This window comes from Corvus hawaiiensis, chromosome 1 (genome assembly GCF_020740725.1).
Source record: "Corvus hawaiiensis isolate bCorHaw1 chromosome 1, bCorHaw1.pri.cur, whole genome shotgun sequence".
Lineage (NCBI taxonomy): Eukaryota > Metazoa > Chordata > Aves > Passeriformes > Corvidae > Corvus > Corvus hawaiiensis.
Genome location: NC_063213.1, coordinates 32,792,945 through 32,818,518, shown reverse-complemented (window position 1 = coordinate 32,818,518; position 25,574 = coordinate 32,792,945). Strand labels below are relative to the sequence as shown.

Sequence of the window (25,574 nt, the reverse complement as noted above, 5' to 3'; positions counted from 1 at the left end):
CTGCATGTTGTGACAGCTCTATGAACAGATCCCTGCACTGTACACAGGCCCTCAGAGGGCAGCATAACATTTGTACCAATCTCATTTTAGGACTAAAACATAAATTTTGCAAAAATGGTTCAGCATTAATTTATGTTCCAGAAAATCAGACTCATAGAATTATAGAATGATTTGGGTTGGAAGTGACCTTAAAGATCATTCCAAATCCCTGCCATGGGTGCATAAATGCCTTTTGAATATACATTGTGAGATATCATATTTACACCAAGAGTCCATTTGATATTTTAACATGCAAGAAATTGTCGTTATGTTTAATACTTGTCTAGCTTGACATACCTTGACACATCCACAGCAAACTTTTTGCATATTTGTATCCTCTGTGACATCTCTGTAGTTCAGAGGATAAATTGTGGCAAATCTTTAAGAATGCCAAAGCTTTTCTTTTTTGTAAAGGAATTCATGCATTAAAATGTAATAAAAGACTGAGGGATCATCTTCTGACTCTTCAAGTGTCTAAACCAGGTACCTGATTTGAGAGTTGGGCCTTCTTATACAGCCACTAAACTATCCATAGGAAAATTCATAGCCTATGAGATCCTGCATCTCTAGGCTCTTAATTAAGGCACAGAGGATACATGTATGATTAATTTATTAAAGAGTATCCAAGGAGGGGCCATGAAGATGGTGACCAGTCTAGAGGGGAATTCATGCAGGGAGTGGTTGAGGTCACTTGGTCTGTTCAGCCTGAAGGAGACTGAGGGCAGGCTCATTGCAGTCAGCAGCTTCCTCACAAGCAGAAGTGGAGGGACAGGCACTGGTCTCTTTCCTGTGGTGACCAGTGACAAGAACTGAGGGAATATCATGAAGCTGTGCCAGGGGAGGTTTAGGTTGGGCAAACACCAGAGGGTGGCTGGGCACTGGAACAGGCTCCCCAGGGAAGTGGTCACAGTACTAAGCCTGACAGAGTGCAAGAAGTGTTTGGACAATGTTCTCGGGCACGTGGTGTGATTCTTGGGGTGTCCTGTGCAGGGTTGGGAGTTGGACTCAATGATTCTTGTGGGTCCCTTCCAATTCAGGATATTCTGTGATTCTGTGATTCTTGTCCATGCTGATACCCATTTCTCAGACTGGAACAGATCAAATTCTCAAGTTATTGGCAGTAAAATATCATCTCTATTTCTCAATTATTTTTATTAATTCATTTATCTCCTGATAAGGTAGTATACAGTCTAAAAACTTGGATCATTTCTGTCTTTCATTCCTCTGCAGAAGCCAGTAGGGCGCAGCTTAGGCATTGTGACATGAAGTAAAATCACAGCAGTTGCAAGCTGAGTTACAAGCTGAGTTGCAACTAACAAATTCAGCCTCTTCTGTTATTTATACTAATAGTAGGGGTCATGTGAAATGTCTGACCTGTATGTGGGATGACAACCAGAAAGAACTTGAGAATCTCTATGCTCACACATATCAGTTTTCTCCAAGACTTTTTAAAAACTCTGCCTTACCATGAAACAATCACAAGGATTCCCACATTCCTTCTCCAGAACATATTACTTTGAGAAAATCAGTATTTCAGGCCTTGCAAAGATTTTTCCTTAAAAATCAGAGAATTTACATTTCAATTAATGATTTGGAAAACTCGATTGATGAGGTAGAAGGAGAGGGTTTTTGCTGTTTGTGGTCTCTTCTGTTGTATACATGCAGCCAGAGTGGTTTATTCCTTAAGAAAACTAAGGGAAAGGTCATGTTCACATGGGTTTTGTCACTCTGGAAGTGTGTATAATCTCCTCAGTACTAGAAATATTGCAGTTCCCAACAGTACTATAGGAATTTCTGTAATGGATTTCCGTCAGGAAAAATCTCGCTGGAAGCCTTTTTGTTGCCATATTAACAACACTGACAAACAGGTTTTTCTACATGTCTTTGGACAAGAAGTATATGATTTGTCAGTGATATTTCTGATATTTCTGTAAGCAAACAAGCTGAAATTCATATGTCTTTAAATATAATAATGGGCTTCTTGGTTTTTTGTCTGGACTTACATGCTTATGTTTTTTATATGTACCAGTTGATCCTCCCCCTAATCTTTGAGCTCAGTGGCCAATTTCCATCAAATGTCACAAGGAGTAGAACTACAGAGCTATTAAAAGAGAGAGAGAGAGACCTTACAAACGTATTCACTGATAAGAAAGCTAATAATTCTCCTTTCTAGCCACCAGAGAATTCAAATGGAGCAGACTGAGAGGGAAATACAGAACTACTTGTTTTCACTTGCAAATCATGTAAAGAACGAGACAGTTTAAGGCCCCACGAGTCTGCAAGGGGTGGCTGGCAAACATATGGCAACATGGAAATGGGCTTCTAATGCATTCAGCTGGGCTATGCAGTTTCAACAGTAACTGCTGGAATAAAGTCCTACAAGACCAAGATCCAGTTTCTAACAGGGGTGTGAAGATGGCTTTATTGGCCATTCTTGAACACACTTTTTACTGTGTGCAATGCAACTAGCAGCGGTGATGCAGTTGCAGACACATGTCTAAGGCATAACTTCTTGAACTGGTTAAATGAAAATGTGATTCATTGGCAAACATTTTTGTCCTAGTGGCATCTCCATGACTGAAGAGGAGTAGCAGTTACCTATGCATTTTCCTTCTTACATGTCGGGTACTCCAAAAGAGACAGACAGGTAAGAGAATGTCCTGGTATTTTATTGTTTGCAAGGAAAATCTAACAGTAAATATGGCAGTTAAACAGCTGCAGGGATAGAAAAGTTTTAGGTGAGCAGTAGCTTTCTGGAACAGGGCTTGAATGGACCCTTCCTTTTCCTGTAAAACTGCAGTATAAAAGAACTAGACCTCTGTGTTATATGGTGTCAGATCAGATCTCTGATTTGATCTCAGACATGGAGTAAGGTTGTATAGAATGGCTTTTTACTTGCAGATCTAGCATCTTGTTTTATTTTTATGTTTTATTTGAAATTTTTGTGTGCTAATAATTAATTATTCCTAGCAAGGTTTCAAATTAGACCTGTATTTTCAATAATTTGTCATCCATTTTAGACATTATGAAAACGTTGCTAAAATTGTTTTGTTGCAGAATGCTAAAGAAAAATTATTTCAAATACTTAATTTAAAACATTGCTAAAATGGGAAATCTATCAAAACTGGCTATCATAATGATTTTTTTTAGAAGAGCATTTGTTTTTGTAAAAAATACTGTTTCCATTTAGCAAATTCCTTGTCTTTTTAAATTTCAAATAATTCTAAGACACTATGAAGAAAAAATTGAGACAAATCAGTATTTCTATGAAGAAAGATCTCTTTCAAAGCACTGAATACAGGAAAGTCTACTGATATAATTGATTTTTAACTTTCAAAAAGCCTTTGACCTTACTGCCTACAAGAGGCTACTGATGAGATCAGTGCTGTGATCCAACTTCTGCTTCCATCAGTAGCATTCTTTACTCATGTGACGCCCCATTAACATTAAGAGACCTATCAGTCTGCCCCCATGAAAGAAATTGCAGTCAGCTCCCACAAAGACACTGAGAGGGTAGTGTATGATAAAATGGCACTGAGACCTGAAATAGTGTTTCTCACTCTAAATGTTTCCTTGTTTTCTGCTACTTGCTCGATTTTCTTTTGATGTTTATAAGCCCTTTGGAGCAGAGACTGTTTTCCACAATGCCTGGCTGTAGACCAAGCAACAAGCTGGTTGTGCTTTACGGACATATATGAAATGTGGGAGGTGCATAACTGTCTGCAGGAACTGGGGCTTCTTTGTGCATCACATCATGCTGCCCCACACTTCTGGGTCTATAACCATAGAAGCAATAAACTCTAAAGGATCTCTCATAATTTGAGAACAAAGTGCTACTTAATTAAAAGAAGAAGAAACAAAGTGTGACCCGTTTTTTCATAGTTCTTTTTACAACAGTGTATAATTAGTCTGTGGAACTTGCTATCTAAAGATACTCCCAAGCCCCAGTTTTGAGGGCAGTGTCAGGAAGCTTGGATTAGGGAATAGGAATGGAGTAACTTGTCCCCTAGCTAAGAACAGACCAAGTGCAGACTGAAAAGGTGCCTGTTTCATTCTCTATAGCATACAAGCTATGTTGAAGCATTGCCAATAAGAGTATCATCCCTTTCACCTCCAGGAAGCAGTAATGGAGTCATCTGGATCAATGGCAATGTAAAATTTACTGTGACTGGAAAGATCACTTCTTCCTAGAGTCTTATTTTTTTCTTTGAGTGTGTTCAGGGCTAAAAACCTAAGAAAAAAACCAAAGAGACTTGATGGTAGCCAGAACTTTTCATGCTCAAAGGAGAAGTTCCTCTGAAACCTGATAGGTTCCTGATTTACATTACAGGGGCTCTGTCAGATATTTTTAAATTGTTTTATCTTTTCTTGTGTAAAGTTTTGTCAGCATCTCTAATTCCAGCTCAGGACAATACAGGCAGAAAAAGGGATGGAGGCATCTCCTGGCATATGCTCAGGTAACTGGCACCTGCAGAGTAAGCATGACATGTTCCAGATACCTCAGATTTTTATTCACTTCAAGTACAGTTGATCAAGTATGTGTGTTATCAAGTATGTCAAGTTATCAGGACAGACATCACTTGATCTGCTCTACTGCACATCCACTCAGGTCTCTAGCTACCCAGAAATCCCAGACAAGAGACCAAATTCCTGGTTTTCTGTGTCAACAAAATTTAGGGGGTGAGGGCAAGAAAGGACATGCATGGAAAGAGTTAAGATATGTGAGTGAACACCCAGCTTTTTATGAAAGAAGGGATTGCTCCTCCACTAACCACTACAGTGCTGTTTGTCGCTGAGTGCCTCTCCAGCCCCTGGGACATGGCACAAGGGCAGAGCTGTGCAGCACTGCCAGTTCCAAGCCTTCTTCACCATGCTCCATGCATGGTATGGCCCAGCACCTTCTCCCAGTGGCATCTGTGGGACAAGGAACAGAGTTAGGAGTGTGGCTATGGCAGAATTATCTGGATGAGAACAAGGCACCAGGGACTCAGTGATGAAAATGCTTGGAATTAGCAAGGCAGCTCCTCCCTGCTTGCCGCTCTGGTGTAGCCATTTCCTCCTGGCAGTATCCCTCGAAGCAATTCCCTTGGGATTTCTGTCTTCCCATGTGCCATACACCCTGTGTGTCAGCGCTACACAGGTGAAAATGGCCACACAAATAACTCATTAATTGGCAGGAGAGCATGAAATGCTGAGAATGTGCCTTTGTGAAGGGGCAGAGGAAAACCTTTAAAAACTGCTAGTTTAATGATTATAAAATATCTATCTTTCCTCATTCTTGTCTTTATATGCCTTATTATTATTTATAACAAAAATGACCAAATGCTTGCTAAGTTTTATCCAGTCCATAGAAAAGAAACCATTGCTCTTCAGAACAATTTATCATTTTTGAAGTTCTAGTTTTACAGGTTTGCAAATGTCACTGCACATGACTGGAGACTGACAGACTCTAACTAATAACTTTACTCATGAGCAGTCCCAGCATACTTCATGCATTCATTTCAGTGCATATGTATCTACAGAAACAAGGTCCAATTGTCCTAGAAATCCATGTATTTTGTTTATTTATAATTCATTATGTCTGAGCCATTGTCTCATGTCTGTTGTGATGACACTCTCATTTATTTTTGAGTGGAAACAAGCTGGTTTAGATTTTCCTTCCAAATATTTTGTTTCCAAATGCTTCTCTATTCTTGTTTGTCTTTTTAGGTGTCATCCTGACATCTGTACTCTGAAAAATATAACCTTCTCAGTCTGAAATGCTGTTCTTGCAGCTAAAAGATTTTATAATAACATTTACCTCTGTCCACTAAACATCATACTCTTATTTAAAGAAAGATTTTACAAGTTCTTGAGTATCATAAGAAGATTCTTGAGTCTCAGTTTAAAAGCTCAAAAACTTGTTGCCCATATATGTGGAGCTTTACTCTGTGTTCTGAGAATCTACAGTCACATCTCATTTACAATAGCAAGATACAATGAAATAACCTAGGAGGGGTATTTTGCCTGCACTTCTTGATGCCTTGGCTTTTGTTTTTTCTAAAAATTGCAAAGGGCGAATTCAGCCTGTAGGTTTTGTAAGCAATAGGGATTAAACCTAGTTATAATTTAATTCAAACCATGCTGAAGTGGTTGCAAGAGGAAGAAAGACACGATTTCCTCATAGTGACACTTCAAAGAGAAGTCTTAAGTCGTGTAAATCTGGATGCTCCAGTTCTAGCAAGGGTAGGAATCCTCTGTGTGTATGTAATCAGCCTTCTGCCTAACAGAGCACTTAGAGCTTCCATGGCAGCACTACAGGTTACACAGCTCCTCCAACACCAAGGGGGATCATGGGACTTCACTCACCATTTGTGAAGACCAGGTTCTGCAAGCTCTTGGGAGGGTTATTGGGCAGAGTCAGTTGCTCTGGCCAGTCTTGATCCCTACAGTCATTTCATAAAAATGCTAGACTTTTTATATTGACAGTCTGCTGCTTGACTAAGTTTTCCTGAGTGCCTTTTGGACTGTTCAGCCAGCTACTTGTGCAGCAAGTATGCCAGGTATTTTCTGTTTGCTGGCACAGACATTTTTCCTGTGGAACCTTACATGATTATTAACCAACAGAAGGTTGGTAAGAGGGAGTTTCTTGACATCTATCCAGGATCTAGGTGTTACCATAACACAAATGGTCTTTAAAATCAGTATTTCATGCACTTTCACTCCGTTTTTACATCTGTCATTATGCATGAACTTGAAAGGTTCTTTGTTTGCTTGCTTTACTGAGAGTCTTTGGCAAGACATGGACTTCCTGTAAGACTCCATGGTCCCAGGACATGTGAGCCGTCAGGTCACATAGCACACAAGGTGTTGCATGTCAGGCTCCATTTTCAAACACCTGCATCAGGACACAACAGCTCCTAAACACAATTAACTATCCTCAATAATTCCCAGGTCAAAGATTCCCGTCCCCTTATTTTTCCAGTTGCTCCAATAACATTGCGTTGATGTCCAGAGTGCTTCTCTGCCTTCTTCAAAGTAATCAGTGTTCAGCAAACACCAACCTTGCTTCTTAACCACGAGATGTGATGCTACCTCATGCTGGGAAAAATATATGGCACATGCTTAGGAGCGCTTATTCACACAGGTACCTAACCAGATGTCAAAGCGATGAGTAATAGGGAGACTCAGCAAGTTGCTAATCAACTATTAATTGTGTGCTTCAGTAATTAGTCTCTGCTGAAAACCAGTTCTCCACAGGCCACAATTTTAGGATGGAAATGGCGCGTTAAATGAGCAGCACATAAAGATGCTGTGGTTAACCTTGTCAGTCAGTAGATGGCTCTGTTGCTTCTAGCCATCTTCAGGGAACAGCTCTGCATTGCCATGGCCAAGGAGCGTGCCCTTCCCCAGGGATGCAAGGAGCCACTGACAGTGCACACAGACCTTTCCACTTTGTTGTTTCCAAATGGTTCAGTTTGCAGACAATATTGTTCATCTATTTATTTTTACGAAGATATTTGTTAGTTCCACAAAATCTTTGTAACTCTCTCGTTGAGCAGTCTATCCATTGCTGTTTTATATAGCTTAGCTTAAGTAATTATCATGTGCTCTTGACATCACCATAATTTCACAGCAACAGACTACAAATGCCCCACTGTGAAGGAACTGGTTGTTTCAACTGTTTGGAAGTGGGCTGTGAGTTTCTTCAGTTGTGTATTCATAGTCACTGTCCTGGTTCCTTCTCATTCTCACCTTGTGGCCTAGCAATTGTGCGAGTGATGGGTTTCCTGTCAGCTTAAAACATGGCAACACTTACCTCACCAAAAAATTACAATTGCTTCATTGATTAGTCCCAGTAGTGAGAATGAATAAGCACAGAGTTCAAGCTACTCTTCCCTTCCAAAGAAACAGTCACACCAAATTGGAATTGCGGGAGACTGCCAGGGCATCAGGAGGAAGCTTGCAGTGTTAGACTCTCTCTGTTCTGCAGTTAAAAACAACATTTCAGTTACCCAGAAAATCTATTAATGAGTTTTCTCATGCATTAAATGACCACACAAAACCCTTTTCCCCTCTGTCCTAAAAACACAAGCCAGCATGAAGCCAGAAGAGCTCAGTGGTGGCAGAATTTGCAATGGGAAAAATGAGATCGTATTGGCTGCAGTGGAAAGAAATGAAAAAGGAGACGAGTTTATTCTTTGGCAGTTGTGGGAAAATGCATCAAAACTAGCAGCAGATGTTAAAAGTTCAGGAAAAAATTAGTAAACACTTTCAGATGCAGGTAGAATAATGTTCAGAAGGTGGTAATATTATCTGAGTTCCTGGAGCAAGGAAAGCAGATCCTGTAGGCAGGATCTGCTGTCCTCTGAAAGTACTGGGAATGTTTTTATGGGTTTCAATAGCCCATAGAGCTGCCAAATGTCATGCATTTCACTCAGGCTAGTGAGGACCTTCTCACGCTGGCCTGGCTTTCAGCTGGTTTCTCAGGCATTCAGGCTGGCAGTGGGAAAATGTGTCAGGATTTTGGCTTGTAGTTCTGTCTTTGGACTGTTAGGGGCCCCCATGGCTCTATTCCTATGTAATCATGACCTGTCTGTAACTGGAGTGTGGCCCTAAGCAGGGGACCTGATCCAGGGCAAGGGTACCAGGATAAAGGTTCCCAAGCTGACACATCTGTCATCAGTGATGGCAGGACCCCCAACATTTTGCTCAACAGGTAAAGTAGCTTCTACCTCTAGAAAGTCCAAGTCAGAGCATCCACTGCTTTTCTCACCCAGCAATATCTTAACTCATTCATCATCCTCCTGCACTGAAACCACATGGGTCTGATGTTCTCTGTGCTTCCCTCCTGATGGTACTGTCAGCCTTGGCAACCATCTCTTCCCATCAATCCCCTTGCTACTTCCCAGCAGCATCCATCAAGTAGCCCTCTCCAGCACTGCACTACCCCACACCTCTGCTCTGCATGGCTTAGAGTAATGTGTGTTGCCTGCTAGTCTGAAAATTGTTTGCAAGCATGTGTAAAATTGCACACAGGGAGTGTGGCACCTTTTGGAATCACTGTTTCATTCCCAGTCTGGGGCAATATAATGAGGACAATAATAATCACAAAATCAAAGAAACAGTAGTAGCTGAGGCCCATCAAATTTTCAACTTGTGGAAAATGCCTGCAGTCAAGGAATGGCTGCACAGCATGTGGAAATGAATGGCCAACGTCCGGAACAAGATAGTATTTATACTGCCATAGGTTTCATATTGGATGGCAAAAAACATAAAACAGATTGAAATAACAGAGGAATTTATCTAGAAAATGCTGCCTTACAGAGCTATGAGAACATGGAATGTTAAAAATCCATATTCAGTGAGGGGTGAAGGGAGATATTTAACCTTTCTTGGACTGTACACGTACAAAAACTTGTGTTAGATGGTTACAAGCTTTAAAGCAGGCTGACCCATTTTGCTGTTTAAAATATTCTGAGACTTCCATGGAGACATATCTGATGCCACCTATATATAATGACCTAGATTTTAAAAACAGTTGGGAAGCAGACGTCTGGAAATCTGCTGTGAATTTTAACGTTTTCCATGCAAAGATTGAGTGTAAGCTGGCAGTTTAATTTCACTTTTGAAGGACCAAAATGCTGTTAGGACTTCCTAGTTATACAATTAGGATTGTCTTGTTTGGAAGATGACCATGAAGTGACAACAGAGCCATCCTTTCCCTGCCAGATTCCTGTCCTACAGGACGCTCAGGTAAGCACAGGTCTAAAGTCATTGCTATCTCATAACTGTATGGTTGTCTGTGTGCCATATCTTAATGTGCTTGTCAATAAATGGGTGTCAGTGTCACAAAATTCACAGGCACCACTAGTGCCTGCTGGCTGAGTTCTCACAGTGACCAACTAGTGAAGCAGTGAAGAGAATTAATTACTTTGCCAACATGAAGGGCTGAGAAGAAAACCGACATGTGATCAGGATGAAGTAATTTACAGGATAGTTTCCCCTCTCCTCAGATTAACAGGCTTCAGTCTGCACGTTTTTCTTCCAAGCTATATTCTCTGGAGCTCACTCAACCATCCAAAGCATGGACTATGTGAAGTGGCATTTCTAGAGTTCAGCAGGCAGGCTGCCAAAAGAATGTCTTCTACTCCTATTTTAATGTGAATTTCTATGAGTTGGGGAAACTAAATCAAGCAGTCATATGAAAGGGAATTGCTGGCAGAAAATATTTGGGGGGAAAAAAAAAAAAGAAAAGGAAACTAAAATGTCTCTTTTCGTATTTTAAATAGGAAAAAATATCCCAGAGCCTCCTAGGCTCAGGGATCCAAAGGTCAGCAGAAACAATAAGTAGTAAGCCTTAAAAAAATAAATAATCTAGTAGAGGGGAGAAAAAGAAAATTTGTAAAAATAAGCAAAAGCAAGTTAAAGGGTAATTAGTGAGATAAATAATACTGACTTCCAAAAAAATATTTCAGCTGACAGCAAGGGGACACAGATATGTTTTTGGTGGAAGCTGACCAAAGATAAATAAAAATTGGTCCATGGGAGCACAATTGGCTTGACATTAATTGTCACAGTTCTTTAAATACAAGTTTTGAGATCATGAAAACAGTCGTGTGATACTACTGAAAGTGCTCATTAAAATAAAGTGGGCATTTATGCAGACTGCTAGCAAAAATTTCCTATGAAAAGGTTTGATTGGAGTTTGTTCTTCAAAACCTCTCTGCACAACTTTTGGAGGCCAGAATGCACACAGAGCCAGAGAAAAGTAGGATTAAGTACGCACTTCCTCCCACAGATTCATCAAAACCTTAGTGAATCACATTATAATCACATTATAAAATAAATGCTCATTTTAATCCCCTGCAAGTCTCACAATTGCTATCCCTGTTATACAAACAAGGATGACTCCAGACACAACAGTTATGTCTTGAGAAATATCAAGCTAGATCATCTTTCACCAGAGCAAATAAAGGCCAGAAAAGATAAAATACTGTGAAATTATGTTATCCTTTTCAGCAGATGTCGAAGAAAATTCTGTGTTATAGTAGCAATACTGAATTAAGTCAGGGCTAAATACTAAAGTGGTTATTGTTGTGCAGAGTGATACAATGGCAGACATATGTGCAATGAATCGGAACATACCAGATGCTTGCTCAGATGAATCTTTGCAAAAGTTAAGTCTAGTGCAATAAATTTCAGAGTTTCAGCTTCTCAGAAGAACTTTGAACTACCTCTCATAAACAATAAGAAGAGTCTTGCAACTCTTCTTACTTCCTGAATGCAGTCCCGTTAGTATGAGACGATGTTCCTTGAGTCTCTTGAAGTCCAGTATCAGAGGGGACTGCCATCTGTTTTATGCTGGCCCCATGGCAGAACAAACTGGTTTTGGATGAGGCAAGCATCAAGGGCATTTGAATGTCAACTGGAAGGACCGGGTGGAAACCCTGGGCAAAGGAAAGCTTGCAGCGGTGCAGCAGACACAAAGAGTCTGAGTAGATGGCAAGAAAAAAAGCTCGGGATGGACAGAAGACTAACGCTACCAGATGCTTTAACATCACCTGAGTAATATCAAGTAATTTTCACTTAACTGCTCTTTCTTACAACTGCAGCACAAAGAAGCTTTGCCAATGCCTCCCATTCTTAACTGCACTTTTGCAGCGGAGAATTTAAACCTCACAGAAGCCAATATGGTACTGCTAGCAGAAGAATGGATTTTGCACATAATTTTTTTTAAATGCAGATTGAACTAAGCTTTTTCTATTGTATACTGTGATTTCCAGAAATCACTAGATTTCTAGAAATTGCCTATCTTTTATACCATTTTTAATTAAGAATAACTCAGGTAGTAAAAACATATAGCCACTTAACCATCTCATAGCTTGCAAAGTTGTCTTCCCAACAATTTATAGTTCATGTCCTCCACAAACATGGCAAGAGTCAATCCCCAGAAGTTAAATGAACCACATCCTCTGTGAATATACCAGCCCCCAACCATCTGCAGAAGGCCTGAGAAAATAGAGCTAGTAGTATAACCCAGAAGGTCAATAAACTGATTCTTTCAGATCTGCACTATTTTGGATTTGGAGATAAAAGCCAGGATGTGAACTTTCTGAGGCTGTTGCTTCTGTATGTAGAGCGTGTTCACAAACTTTCTAAAGACAATTCAGGGCTATGTTACTCTTCAGCTTTTCACACTTATTTGATATTTCCTAATTACAATTCCCCTCAGTGACAGGATGATTGAAATTCCTATCATTCCTGTTGTAGCTATTTTGCAGGCTTCCTTTATCTACATAAACATTTCCTGTTCTGCTTTCTCATTCTCCCCCACTGTCCTATAATGGCTTCCTATTGTCATTTTTTTATCCTTTCTTTCACTTGAGTCCAAATTGGTTTTCACTGGTGACAACTCTGTCTGTGGTATTTCTTGGGTTAGAAATACATCACAGCTTCTCCCCAAGTGAAGAGGTTTTCTGTGTGCTACTAAACTCTTAAATATGTAGTGTAATGTTTAAAATTCTTGACTGCATCTTAATTTGACCAGAGCTACAGCACAACTGGTTCAAGTTCTGCATCTTACCCTTTTGTAATTTTTACTCCTGGGTAGTTTATTATTTACAGAACACCACAGGTGTAATTTAGCTACCATATAGGTGCTGTATTTCTCTGTGATTTATACTTTAGCACTATAATGACTTACTATGGAGCCTGCAGTCTGACTGAGATAGTTGTAGACCACACAGCAAAAACCAAGGGAAAGACCAAAGCTGAACAGCACCAGTATGAAAGCTAGTTCATTAAAGTCAAGTCTAAGTCAAGCCAAAAAAAGAGGAGTCTTGAGGAGGTTCTTAAGTCTTCGTTATGTGGAATAAGAGATGCACCTGAGGAAGGTCTGGGAAATGAGCCTGAGAGATGTTTGGCTATCCTCACCCCCAGTGCTGTGCTCTGACCAAAATACCTTGCCTCCAGTGACTGCTTCATCCCTCTCCTACTGGTCTTAAATCATACTAGTTACTTTTACAGCCTTTGCTTCTCATCATCTTCTTTTCCAGACATAAAATTTATGAATACCCCCAGATACCACCACTGGCCCTGTCCCCTTACTAGCTTTACCAGTCCCTTGGTTTTTCTCTGCCTCCCATTCTGGATATCATCATCATGTGCACTTAATCTTCAGCACGTTTTGCTGCCAATCACCCAAACCTCACCTACACTACAGCCCAAGGGATTCTCCCAGTAACACTTAAGGGTGCTTTGGGCTCTCCTCGGTGCTTTTCATTTCAAAAACGTAGAAGCCTGGTCCTTTTCCCTTCCCTGAAGGCCCTTCATGAAATACAAGTTTCCTTCTCTGAGATGCTGAGTGACTCCATCCTGTACACCTGCAGATCCTGTTCCATTAGTGGCCTTGGTTCTCAAGTAAGAGTGCTCCTCATTAACTCGTATGCATTCCCTCATAATTGTCATTATTGTGTGTGGCCACTACATAAAATTTTCTGCCCTACTAAAACAAGTGGGCCATTTTTTAGGGTTCTGCATGTTGCTTAAGAGGATGATGTTGTAAACATGGCTTCTCCTACATCAAAGAATTATGTGGTTTCATCCTCAGCTGGAATGTCTCTCCAATAGCTTTTGTCTTTTGAGAAATTAGTAGATATAAGGTAGTTAAAATAAGAGACAAGGGAGATAATTTAGCAGGAAATATATCCCTACTTCTGTTGAAGGAAAGCTTAGAACGGAATACGGGATATAGAATACAGAATATAGAATATAGAATATAGAATATAGAATGTAGAATATAGGATAGTTCAGCTGGATGGGATCTAAAATGATCATCTAGTTCAACTGCCTGACCACTTCAGGGCTGACCAAGTTAAAGCATGGTATCAAGGGTTTTGTCCAAATAAATGTCTCTTGAACACTGAAAACTGTGGCGCATCAACCATCTCTCTAGAAAGCCTATTCCAGTGTTTGGCCACCCTCTTGGTAAAGAAATGCTTCCCAATGTCCAGTCTAAACCTTCCCTGGTGCAACTTTGAATCATTCCCATGCGTCCTATCACTGGATCCCAAGAAGATATCAGCAACTTAAAGGATATGCCTTCCTGCCCCTTCATCATCTTTCCTGTCCTCTGGGCACATCCAAGGATCTTCACATCCTTTTTAAGTTTTGGGGCCTAGAACTACACAATATACTCAAAATTAGGTTGCACTAGCTCAATACAGTGGGATAATTGTCCCTCTTGACTGGTCAGTTGTGCTGTGTTTGATGCACTCCAGGATGAGGTTTGCCCTCTTGGCTGCCAGGACACACACTGCTGACTCCTTTTGAGCCTCCTGTCAACTGGCACCCCCAGGCCCCTTTCCATGGGGCTGCTCTCCAGCCCCTCCTCTCCTAGTTCATACTTGTACCCAGCAGTACCCTGTCCTAGATGGAGAATCTGGCATTTCAGCTGGCTAAATTTCATCCCATTAATCATAACCCAATGTTCCAATCTATCCATATCCCTCTTCAAGGCCTCTTGTCCTTCAAAACAGTCAACAACACTTCCCAGTTCAGTATCATCAGCAAACTTGTTAATGGTGCTTTCAACTCCTGCACCCAAATCATTTATAAATATATTGAACAGAACTGTCCTCAGGATTAAGCCCTGAGGAACACTGCTGGTGACTGATCTCCATCCAGACATAGCCTCACTCCCTACAACACTTTCAGTTCTGCCCTCCAGTCAGTTAAAGCCCGAGTAAACAATATGCACCTTCCAATCTTTTCTAAAAAAGAAAGCAATGATCTGCAGGTTTTTTTCTTTGCCAGATGAATTTCTGCAGCAAATGTGTGTTTTTCCCACTCTGTCTCCTCAGCTGATCTGAGTTTCACTTCAGTCATGACAATTGCATCATCCCCTTTGAGACAAGTATCCTTGGAGTGGTAAGGAGGGAAATACAGTCATTAATGGGATTAAACCCTTTCCTGCAGAAAGACAAAAAAAAAAGATCATTGTTCTGGTTTAAAGCAGATACTGAATGGAGAATCACTAAACTGCAGGGAGATATGTTCTGAGCTGTAAGTATTTGCCTCTGCAGCTCAAGAAATGCATAGCTGTACAGTGGACTGGTTAATGCTTCTGAACAGCTTTCTGGACAGTTTGAAAGATGGAATACTCCCATCTTCCATTTTAGAAATAGGCACAGGGATGGATGCCCCAGCCCCAAGAAGCAGGCTGGATTAAGACGGAAGGTGTGTAAGATGGCTCCATGGGTGTTCAAACACTTACTGGAATTAAGTATTACCTGGGTGCTGATATTCTTCATACTCTCTTTATACATAATCTCTCCTTAGCAACTGATGGAAGAAGGGGAAAGTCGTGATTTCCTTGAAGTGCTGCACCATCTGTCAGCTCTACTCATCTTTTCTTCAAACTTATTTTGAGATAGCTTCTTTTCTCCTTCTGACATTCTCTATTCCCAGGCTTGGCTATAGCTGGATGATTGTTATGTTCAGTTACAGATTATGAGATACATGTAACTGTTCACTTTAGAAATCTGAGGGATCTCATCAAGTGACATCCCATTGACGCAAATGTTGACAACTAGTTTTCCACAAGGGGATGTGAAGCGAGGAAGATAACCAATACGATTCTCTCAGATATTTCTGCAGGGAGTGCAGACACAGCATGACCCCATTGATCCCAGATAGCTTCTGTAGAAAAGCAGTCAGATCTGAAGTTCACTTGTGTCAAGAGCTGCTGATAAACCTTGCAGACTTTTACCAGAGATAAGAGGATTGTATTGCGCAATGGCCATAAACCATGCTAAGAAATGTTTGTGTTCCTGCGAAAGCTGTGAATTACTGAATCTGGCTTTTTCATACTTTCCCTGAACTTAAAAAACACAGTGATTAAACAATGCAATAAGTATGATTCTTTTATATTTAAATGTGATTCTTTTATTGAGTAACATCTGGATCATGTATGTGGGAAGAAATTATGTATCTTTTAAAACTCTGTGTCTGTTCTATTAATTTTAACCTTGCAAGGACTGTTTTTTGGCTTCTAAATTTTCTTCTTGCTGTTAGTAGGACTTTATTTTAGGGTTTTAATTTTTTTCCTTCCCCTCTGCAGTCTCTCCAACAGAGCACTAAGGCTGAAGAGGTTAAATTGACAAAAAAAGGCACATCCTCATATAATCAGGATGCTAAATCCAGCTGAGCAAAGCAAGCAGAGTGCAGATGCAAGACAGAAATAAAATATGCAGCAAACTCAGAAGTGAAAGAATAAAGAAGTCAGTATGGCAAACAGTGAGAAACTAAACAAACACACTGAAAACACAGCCCACGAGAGAAGCAAACACGCACCAACTATAATGAGGAAGGAAAAGTCAGGCTCAGGCCATCCCCACTCATTGGCAACACATGAAGAGAGTCAGCAAATGCAAGCTGTATGGGTTTCTCTGAAAACAAAGGCTTGATTTTCAGAAATGGAATTTTCTTCTACCCATGAAGCAGCAGATCGCTTTTTAAAAGTCAATCTCTCCAAAAAGCCAAGGCGAATACCAGAATGTTGTTTAGTGTTTTGTCTTCTGGGGAAATGTTTATCCACACTAACTGGGGTAATTGTAAATGAATCATTATAAATTATCTGTGGAACTTTGAAATTTATCTTTTGCATTGTGTCATGTTCTGGCAGTAAAGTGAAAGTAAGTTAATGCTGGCAGTTCAGGAAGAAAGCTGCAACAGGAAGCATCAGGAAAAGCTAATGCAGTGAGTAGCTACTCACAGCATAATTTACAATATGTGGATGTTACACATGCTCCTGGAGCAAGATGTGCACAGGTACTCACATGTGTGTATACACAGACACACCTCTGCCACGCAGACACTGAGGCAAGGGGCAGAAGGACTGAAGCAGCAATCAGCTCAAGTGCTCTGAGCCCATGTTCACACGTTAGACCTCTGTCCCAAGCCCACCCACACTGAGCCCTTTTAGTTCACTTTTCTAGTCTTGAAAAATGTGATGAAGAACCCTGGGAAAAAGCTAGTGGTTTGCTAAAGCTCTCAGGGGTTGGTCTGCTTTTTTAATCCTTTGTTAAATTTGATCGCAGCTCAGAATTCATCCTTTTTGTGTTTTGCAAATTGAATTAAAAATAAATAAATAGCTAAAAGGAGCTTGCTGGCAAATTTATTTTATCTATGTGTTGTTATAATTCAGCTAGCAAACACCAAGTTTTTCAAAGGAGAACAGCCAGGGCTCAGGGCTTAAAAGATCAAAAAGCTGAAATAAGGGAGCAAGGAGCTACATCCTTTGCCACCAACCCAGCATCCATTACTAAGATTTTTATTACTAAGTCATACAAAGGCAGCAGTGACAAATTATGAGCTCAGGAATATCTCATATATCACATAGATGGAACTAACAAAATTTTAAAATGTGTGTCATTTTAAAGGGTAATGAATAAAGATAAATGTGTTTTGTTCCATACTCCAGAAATGAGCAGATACTCAGAATGGGGAACTGAATAAACCTATCATTTCACATCACTTTCAATTCTTCTACCATAATTTTCCCAGCCAGAATAACTTAATGGGAAAGTGACACAGGTCACTGATGTAATAAAAAGCTGAATGTCAGATGGTGAGAAAAAATCCTCAGTGGCTGCAACACTATCAAGAGTATCAGAGGCTTGGCTTTCCTGAAGCCAGGGCTATCTACAACCAGCTCTCACGGCATTTGCACTGGGGGAACTGCTGGTGCAAACGAGGAAAAGCAAAATGAAGTTCAAGTAATGGTCTGTTTCAGAAAGGTGGAAAGGTCTAAGCACAACAGACTCCTCAGCTTGACAACGTAAATTCTGTGAGGGCTCAAACAGAAAGGGGCAATTACTGCCTTATGCTCCAGCTCTAATCTTAAATTATAGGATAGTTTCCTAATGAGGGGGAACACTGCTGGAGACAGCTGTGGTGGATGGAAGGGAACACTGCTGTAATTACAGATCCTTACACACCAGTGACAGAAGTTCCCAAACTCCAAGGGGAAACACCTTCATAATGTTTGTTTCTGCAGAATCAAATACCATTCTCAGTTTGCAGTGGAATAGAAACGTTCAAGTATGTAAGCTTAAAATTGGATTGCAGCCCTACATGATGCATGTTAGGAGCTGGACTGCAGTGGCAGAGGTGAGTTAGTGTGCTGGGGTCTTAACTTGGGCTTGGGTACAATAACAATGGTCAACTAGAGAAATGCAAGATTTGTCAGTGGCACTGGAGAGAGAGAAAACAAAGAAAACCAGCAGACAAGTCCTAGGCAGAACATCTGATATGGCAAAATCAGAACAAACTTGTTCCTTTCTTTCAAGATGACTGCTGGGAGCGAGGGTGTCGAATGTTTCATACACTTTCTTATTACAAAGAGCATGTTACTGGACAGACTGAAAAAACGATTCTTGGGGGTTTTTTTTGCTTTTGTGAGCTATGCAGTCATAGCAGTTTACAACATGGGGTCTGCAGACTCCCAGGGTTCCACAGATCACTTTCAAGGGCTGCAGCCAAAATAACTAAAGAACAAGCTGTTGTCTAGTTGCTATTCAAGAAATCTCACTATTCAAGGGAGATATTTACTGTATGTCTCCAGTAAAGTTTATAGGGGCTAGAGGTGGAGAAAGAAATCATTGCAAATGCAAAATCGTTGCATTTACACTATTACTATTACTATTACATGAGAAGAAATGGATGGTATTTTTCCAATATGTACTTCCATGGATGACTCAGCTACTACTAGCATGATACATAACTGTATTTTCAGAGTATCTTTGCTTCAGCCAGTACACAAAACAAGACCTGGTTATGTAATTAGCAACTGTTAAATGATTTGTGTTCTACTGGTTGTTTAATGGGGCTTCACCCTTTACTGAATTCTTTTGTAGTGAAGGAAGAATTTTTTGTTCCCCAAGATGCTTGTTTATTGGCATTTAACAGTATAAAACCTGAGTATTTCACAAAATTTTTTTTAAGGAAACCTGTGAGGTTAATGGATAAAAAATGGGGAGAAAAATAAAATAATCTTGGCAACCAGTGTGAAATATTAAAACCTGATCCTTTTAAGCACTTGATGTTTGTTTTTTTTTTTGCATATACAAAAAACATAGCCCACATTGACTTCAGTTACAGCTCTAACACAGCAGTTTCTCACATCAGGAGTCACACTGATCACCAGGGAAATGAGGAGCTTCCGGGTAAATGTATACAAGGTTTGCCTGGTATGCAAGGAGTTCTTGAGCAGTGGGACAGAGTCCAAGGCAGCATTTAAACCCCAGGGACCATTTATCCATACCACATCTTCTCTTTGCCTTCAGCTTTAAGTCCTGTACTTCTGATTGATCCAGTCCTTACCTCCACTCTGTAAACTTCCCTCCCAGTCCTAATCTTCTTGCACAGCAAAACCTAGGCCCTAGTAAATCCAAGATAAGTGGACCACAGGCATTAGCCCCATGTACTGCTTGTTTCTTGGACCAGCAGTGTTACCCCTCTCCCTGTCTTAGCATCAGTGTTCCCACTGCCTTTCTCCCTTTCTCCTGTGTCATCTCAGCCAGGTTCAACCCCAAGTTCTCCTTGTGGGTACTCCCCAGCTCTGATGGTCCCTTCCAGCTTCTGCCTTGCACTTTACTTCATCACCAGTGTTCTCCCTCATCCCTGATTCTTGTTTAAAACTTTCATCCTTCCTCCTGCCACCTCCAGGACCAGTTTCCACTATTCTGAGTCTCCTGCTGTGCAGCAGCTTCCCCTTTCCTCCATAGTGCTAGCCAGGGGAAGCTGGCTGAAAACCAGGCTGTGCCCCTCTCTCAGTCCAGATCTCAACATTAGGTGTGACCTGCCACAGAGCCAGCCTTGTAACAACCGTATGGGGGAAAAAGTTATCTTAAATTTGGACTGGAGTGTGCTCAGGGAAGACAAGTCATCAGGGAGGTTAGCTGCTAAAACTGTGAAGGTTTCTGTTGAACATTTGTGAGTGACAAACCTTCAAGGGCCTCCCTCTGACTGAGTGAACTGTAGCTGCATTTGCTGAAGGAGTGTAGAAGAGAGAGCTCTTTCAGCAAGACCCCTTCTCCCTCCTCCCTCCTCCCCCCAGCCCTCCTGGCTGCAAAGGCCAAATCTCCACTCCAAACGCCTTTGACCTGAACAAGCCTTTTAGGCTGTGTCTGGAAAGTACAGCCACGACTACATAGGTGTACCTAGTAGAGCCAGACAGCTCTGAACAGCTCAACTCTAGGAGCTGAATTCAGAAGAAATTGTAACTGGTTGTAAACAGGGCTTTGTGAGGTGTGCAGACAATTTTAATAGTACCTGGAGCCACCAGCCTCACCTACAATAACTGATTTCATTTGGAGAAATCTATACAAAAACTGTTTTGGCACAGCCTACAGTAAACAAGCTTTTGTTTTATCCTTCTCCTCCCCATGTTAATTGTGACAGATACAGCCTGACATCATTGTAATCTGGGAAACAGATAGTTAGGAAAGGAATTGCAGCCACACCAGCACCTAGCTTTCATCTGACTTCTTTCTGCTCTTTGATCTTTTAGCTGGCTAATTATGAAGCTTGAATCAGAACCCTGCCAAAATAGGTTGTGCCTTTTTTCCATACCTGTGACCCTCAGAAAGAACAACCAGTGTACTCACGTTCCATGAAAAAGGCTTGGCATATGAGTCCTTCAGCTCTGTTCATTTAGGTGACCATATAAATGTGTGCTGTGTTCTACTACGGACCCTCCTCTTTCTGCATTGCCTATTTTAAGATGAATCGAGGGGACAAAAATCTAAGCCTTGACATCACATTTTGCAAAGGAAGCAAATGTGCTCCTCCCTAAATCTAAATGAATGGCCTTTTAAGGTGACTGCTGAATTAAATTCCTGTATGATGAAATCAACAGGCATGAGAAAGTTCTTATTTCTGAAAAAGAAAAAAGCTGCAGGGGAAAAAAAACCAACAAAAAAAATCACCCACTATGTGATTGCAGGGCTGAGAGCTGAATAGGAGCTGTTTACGCTGACTCAATGAAGATACTTTACTCAGCTTTGGTAGTAAGGCAGCTTCACAGGCTGAAGGAAAATGGGGATGTACATATTCTGAGCCTGCTAAGCTTCTCTAATGTAAGACATGTGCATTTCATTGAAGTCCTGAAATACCTCACTTAGAAGAAAGATGATTGAAACCCCAAGCACATCTTTCTGTTTATCATACATTACATATTTCTGACATACTTTGAGCAGTACTGTATGCAGCCAACATCAGTCTTTATGCCTCTAAGGTATTTCTGTGAAGACCTAAAATACCCTTAAGACAGAGTAAAAATAATCTCATTAGGGGAATGGGGCATGTCTGGACATTCTCAGGACAGAAGCTCTACCCAAGCACAGCCTGTCGCTTTACATTTGCAGGGGGAAATCACAGGGAACCAAACCACCATGAAATGCAAAAATTAAACAGTCTTCCGGCAATCTTAAAAAAAAAAGAGCCAGAGACCTCCATGAAGGCCATAAATTTTGTAGAGCTCAGGAGGTCACTAATGGTTGATTGACACCACTGAAGCACTTTCCTCTAATTTTTCACAGTGATATTGCAGAAACATGAGAATACAATGGACATGAATTCTGGCTCCAGTCTTTTACCTCTCCTCCAGTGTAACCATAAAACCTGGGTCCTTCCTCTATATCTTCCATTGTTGGGACTTCTCTTCTGGCTGGATTGTTGATAGAAATAATAGCTTTAAGGCAGGAGAGGTCCTTTAAGGTGTTGGTATTTTTATTATTATTCCATCATCCAGAGTTGCTTTAAGTAAGGTTAGACCAAACAGTGATAAAACACTGATGTCTTATCTTAACTGTTCTCAGTGTTGCTACAGGCAATGGTGCTACACCAGAGATAACTGAATGTTAGGGGAGGGTGGCTATTTTAGACAAGCCTACATCTGCAGGAAGGAAGGGAATGTGACACCTCGTTACAGATTTAGTTTTAAGATAAATGAAGCAGAAAGCAATAATTTTCCTTTTTCAAACATAATTCCTCCTCCTATCACGGATTTACAGGCAGTAAATTAATTACTTGGGCAGTACAAATCAGGAATGGAGAAGGAGATGAATGATGGCTTGAAGACCTTTCAGAGGTGAATCACTTCTATCATAACAAATAGGGGAACACTGCAGTCAAAGCTACTTTCTGTGTCATAATCTGGAGCTAACCCTGAACTGGATGTCTCAGCGGGGGACCTGACAGCACTTCACCCTTAATTTCTCCTGTCTCCTTTGCTCTCTGTCTACTAAAAGAATGAATTCTGAGTTTTGGACCCTACATATATCTTATCCATAGCAACCACAACACTTCCCTCAGATTTGCTAAAACGCAAATCTTGAATTTAGATGAAAGAAGATGGATCTTCCCCCCATACTCTAATTCTGAGCTTGACTGAAATGTAGAAGCAGACATCTTTGTCAGCATCAGGGCTTCCTGGTGGCCCTTCCCATCTTAGAGCCTCCAGACTCTGCCTTAGCAACCCATGACCTTTGCTAGCAATCAGTGGGAAAGCACTGAAGAAAAATTGCTGAGTGATGACTCACTCTACCAGAGCTTGGTTGCTCTATCCTTTTCTAATGCTGCTGATGGAAAGATATTTTCTATTGTGAGAGGCTTGTTTTCCTGCTCCATAGGAACAATGATCCATAAGGATTTCCTGAGGAGTGACTTCTCCTTAGAGTAAGATTTCTTGTCTCTCAGCCCCTGGAAGACTAACTGAATTACCTATTACCCAGTTACTTATCACCTTCCTGCTCCCTCTTGTATTTTCAACACCTACTTTAATGCAGAGGACTCCTCATTGGACACAGGCACTGGGGAACAGGGAACTAATGAAAAACTCTCATAAATCAGCAGAGGAGGTGGAAACATATAGGACCCACTAGAGGAGTCAGGGGCCCCATGTGGAATACAGCATGGGGGATTGCACTTGGAGTTGAGCAACACAGTCCTGGCTGTGCTGGAGTGTGAACTCCAGCTTGGAACAGCTGACCATGATGAGGGTCATGGCAGTCTTTCTTCTCTGATCAGAAACAGCACTTGGGGCTTCTTAAGAAAGCAAAGGCACAACAGCAGTCAAGGTTTATCTGTTTGGGCAGAAGTCCCAAAGCCACTACATTCTTCCCCTTTTATTTACAGCCTTCAGTGACAAGTCCTCTCCTCTGATGGTTGCAGACTGTAATGTTCCACTGCAAGCACAGCTGGCTGTTTGGGGTGGCTGACACACAGAGCTGCACCTGCTGGAATAGATGCTAAGAAAAGAGATGTGTTCTGAGAGATACAAAGGCATTGTCCGATCCGTGATGAATTGCATGGGCAAAAGACTTTGTTAAGACCAACCTGTGTGACCTCCTGCATTGACCATCTGCTGGCTCCTCGTTGGGTGACAGAAAGCCTTTCAATATGCTACCAAACTGATAGAAATTACCCTGATCTGATGGTGAGTATTGGTAAATATGTGTGTGTGTGCCTTTAGATTGGTGGTGTGGATTCCACACTGCATAGCTCTCTATTGTCCCTTTTGCTACTCCCAGGAGGCTGGGAGAAGCAGCTGTACTGCAGAGATGCCAACCATCAGCAAAATACAGCAATTGTTTTATGAGTTTAATGCTATTTATCTTCTAATTTATTTACCAGAGATGTATATAATGCTCAGTGAAAGCCAGTTTGCTGAGCACAAAAGTCTTAAAAACACCCTTCAATTTGCTAATGTATTTTTCTTATTGAACAGATTTTTTTTTTTTTTTTAGAAAATTTAACCTTCATTAAAAAAAAAAGAAACAAACAAGTGAGGGTGGATAGCTCAAGCTGAGAGAGAAGATGGCAGCAGGCAGCAGGTCAGCCAGGTCTCATCTTCTTGTTTTTAATTATTTGCCCCACCAAGGATGGGGCCACCGTTGCCCTGGGAGTGTATGGTCCCTGCTCCAAAGGCTCACATGCTGAAGGGTGAACGGTCACTTTGTGTAACCTATCTGAAGGAGCTCAGTCTGATCTCCAGACAAATGTGAGAGAGCTGCTGGCTTGGTATTTGCCAGCACAGGTATTGCAATCTCCAATGTGTTTACTGCAGATATTTGTAATGGCTGGGACCCCACGCTGAACACTGCCAACCGCTGCACCAAGTGGAATTAATTGCAGGATAGAGGTCAAGTGTGAAGCAGATAAGAGGGATCTAGAAAAATGACAGAGGTCAGACAGCATTAGATAAATGGTGATGAGAAAGCCTGCATTAATAGCAGTACTGTAGCTGTGTTTCCTGAAAAGAGAGCAATACATTCCCTAGTGTGGACATACTTCTTGTTGGCCAAAACACATTCTGAATTCCTCAATAATCAGGCAGGAAGTGGTAAAATCCATCAGACAAAATGAACAATGTGTTATTTTTTCCAACATTAAAAATATATTTTGGGTCATAACTATTATAGAAAAAACATTTTATGGGCAATCAGATTTATTTTTTCTGCCATACTAAATTTTTCAGTGATGTACAGCAAGTGGAATTTCTGTACACAAAGATGTGTTTTAGGAGCTTCGTTTCCATCCAGATCAGTACTTTACCTAATAGGTGCATTACTCAAAAGTACTCACTGCTCTTCCAAAAATTTGCACAAATAGAAATTATGTTTTAGTAGCTTCCCAGTCAAGTAACCAGAGAGAAAAGCAGAATTATAATAGCCATGAGTTTTGTGCTTTGTGTAAACAGCTGGAGTTAGGTAATTTCTGATTTATTTTTGTCACTTTGTGTGATTTTGTTTATTTTACACCATGACTGAAGTCAGTGTTGACTCTGTACACAACAGGTCTACAGCCTTGTACCTACCTTGCCTTGGTTGGCTGTTCTGAGAGCCTCCTACCAAGATTTCCTGTTGCCTCCATTTTAGAGGAGCTCTGTCTTTTCTCCAATGAGTGGAAGTTAGTAAGACCCAGCAGATGCTGCTGCCTGAGTTCAGTCAGCAGAGTAACACTGTGATTCCTTCCAGCTTCTTTGCTTGTACATCGAGAGGAAGGAGGATGCTAACTTCATAACTTCTCCCCATTGTGCCCCAGAGGTTAGGCACCTTGCCATACACAGATGTTATCAAAAAATGGAATCATTTTATAAATAAACTGTGAGTTAACAACGGTCTACATAAATGTATGCTTTGGTTCGAGACTGATGTATTCTTTGAGAACATTCTCTAAATAAACTGAATGTTTTCATTTTATACTTTGTTATGATTTATCACATTGTGGTTTATTTAAGGCTTTCAATAGTCTCTCTTCCATTTGCTGAACTTTAGATATGGAATTAAAACATGCTTGACTGCACAGTCTTCCTTTATATTCAAAGAAGAAGCCATGTAGCTATCACAGTGGATTAAGACATCCTACATTAAAACCCTGTCACTTTTGCAACTGCATTTATGCAAGAAGACAACAGTAGCTAATGGGTCCATCTAAGACATTGAGTTGAATGGACAATTTTTTCATAGCTGTGGTAATCACAAATACTC

The 25,574-nt window shown here is 40.8% G+C and overlaps 2 long non-coding RNA genes across 2 annotated transcripts; one reads left to right on the top strand and one right to left on the bottom strand.

Annotated features, from left to right (window-relative positions):
* Window positions 1–1,039: 1,039 nt before the first annotated feature.
* Window positions 1,040–20,771, bottom strand: LOC125323788. Its single transcript, XR_007202649.1, has 4 exons — window positions 20,691–20,771; window positions 7,838–8,005; window positions 4,812–4,953; window positions 1,040–1,127 (listed from the first exon to the last, which is right to left on the bottom strand). It is a non-coding gene; the product is annotated as an uncharacterized LOC125323788 (long non-coding RNA).
* Window positions 9,573–25,228, top strand: LOC125323794. Its single transcript, XR_007202652.1, has 3 exons — window positions 9,573–9,774; window positions 23,221–23,521; window positions 24,882–25,228. It is a non-coding gene; the product is annotated as an uncharacterized LOC125323794 (long non-coding RNA).
* Window positions 25,229–25,574: the final 346 nt, after the last annotated feature.